Source organism: Leuciscus leuciscus (genome assembly GCF_965113295.1).
Source record: "Leuciscus leuciscus genome assembly, chromosome: 9".
In the NCBI taxonomy this organism is placed as follows: Eukaryota; Metazoa; Chordata; class Actinopteri; order Cypriniformes; family Leuciscidae; genus Leuciscus; species Leuciscus leuciscus.
The window spans coordinates 22,959,841-22,962,196 of NC_138733.1; positions in this window are offsets into that span (position 1 = coordinate 22,959,841).

Genomic DNA, 2,356 nt, shown 5'->3' on the forward strand with positions numbered 1-2,356 from the left:
TAGACATAATATACTTAATAATTACAGCCTGTCATGGTGCTATATAGCTAGATATATATATTTAGAGATATGAAGACACATTTGATTCATAATGTAGTTCTTACTCATCATTCGGGCCCTCGGGGTGTGTGTGCTGGTGAGGGCAGTTGTGCCGTCAGTGCTGGCAGCATAACACACGTTCAGGCTCATCCCTATTGAGAGCTGCAAGTACTTCTGCTCTGGAAGTACCTTTCTATACAATTCTATATGTTTCAAACTGAAGTCACCAGAAAGTGAGATGGGAAACAGTGCAATAAGGTGTCTAACAGGAATGACCACAGTCACCTAGAATATTCAATAATATTTTCTGTCAAAGGATACAAAGATATGTGGCATACACAAACAAACATGCTAGACTCATAAATGGTGAGGGAGGGTTCAACAATACATTGTAAATAAAATGCACAAGCCTAAAGATTTACAGTGTTGGAAATATATTGTTCATTACTTTATTCTGTACTGTTTGGGCTTTAATATCCAAATTTGCCAATTCATAGTCTAGCACATGCATGAAGAGGAAATCACACAAAAATCTCTCAATCCAAAAACCCCATCTTTAGTTAAAAACAATGCTTGTATTTATAAAGGTAAAAGGTTGAAAGACAGCAACTAAAATGAGAATGCCTCTGGCAAACTTACAGAGCTCTTTTCCCACTATGTGACAAACTGACAGCATGGGTGGAGCAAAGGGCTAAACAAGGGGGAGACACACTATTGATTACACAATTTGACAGAAAGGTAGATTGAATGTGAAATAAATATATATATATATTTATGTATTGTTATTACTGGCAGGCCAAGGGTTTTTTATGTTAGAAGGTATATTCACAATATAATTTGTATGTTAATGGTGGATTAGGACTTATTGTGATTGGGTAAATTAAACAAATCTTTGAAGAGTTTATAAACTAGTTTTGCATGTTTCATTTGTAGGGTGTTGTGTCAAAAGATGAACCTATACAGCATGTGAGGCAGGATAGATAGATAGATAGATAGATAGATAGATAGATAGATAGATAGATAGATAGATAGATAGATAGATAGATAGATAGATAGATAGATAGATAGATAGATAGATAGATAGATAGATAGATAGATAAAACATGTAACCATTATCTTTTGCTGAGCATAAATCTAAACAGTTTGATGTTGCTGTATTGGATTCTTAAACTGTCTGAAATGCTCATGACAACATAAAAACATTTCCAGCATCATGCCATTTATGTTTCTTGAGAACATTAAGAATATATAAGTCTATCTTAAGAAGAATCTCAAGTGTTTGTGTATGTCTCTGCAATTTGTCTTTAAAGAGGAGCTGAACTGAATAGCTGTCATTACCTTGGTTTCATCAAATGCCAAAGTGCACTTAAAAGAGGAATAGTAATCTTTCGTTCTCTCTGTTGCTGCAACATGATCTCATAGATATTATCAAAGGAGCTGAAGGTCCCACGGAAGAAAAGAAAAAAAACTTTCTCATGGCACTCCCATATTAGGACAATGTCACATATTTTACTGCTAACATTTTAATGTCTTGAAAATGCAAGTTATTTTAAAGTACTTTCTAGTGATGTGTTAAATTTCCCATGGATGGATTTCACCTTTTATTTCCTCTGATAATAATTCAAGTCCTCAGTCTACATTCAAACTCACACACAAAACCTATTAACTTAACATATTTAAATCTGTCTATAGATTAGTATCATATAATTTCCTATTGTTAAAGCATTCCATGAAACATTTCAGAGAATCAAAAACTATTTATTCTATATCCAGTTGAATACACATTTAAATAAATCAATAATCTTAATCATTATATTGCAAAGGAAATTACTTATACATAAAACAGTAGATTAGTTCGAAACTGGATTTCATGAATAATTTCTTTTTTTTTAATTCCTGTGTGCAAGTAAAATCAATATATCATATCAGCCTGAAATCTGCAAATCCTATTTGAGAGGTTAAACCAGGGGCATTCCTCTTAAAAATGATTTCATGCTCAAAAGCTTTTTGAATCATATTATTACTTGAATCATAATCTAGCGTAAATGTAAATGAACAAATAAATAAAAATTTCTTTCCCATTATTATAGAATTGTTTTACTAGTAGGCTACATTCCAGTATGTTTTTACTTTGCCTGATAAAATGTGCTATACTCATGTCTGGAAATTTTTGTGAAAGTTATATACATAATACAGTATAATATAATATAATATAATATAATATAATATAATATAATATAATATAATAGCCTTTACAATAGGATATTAACCAAACATTATAAAAATGACTTTAAAAAAAAAAAAGGCAAAAGTTTTT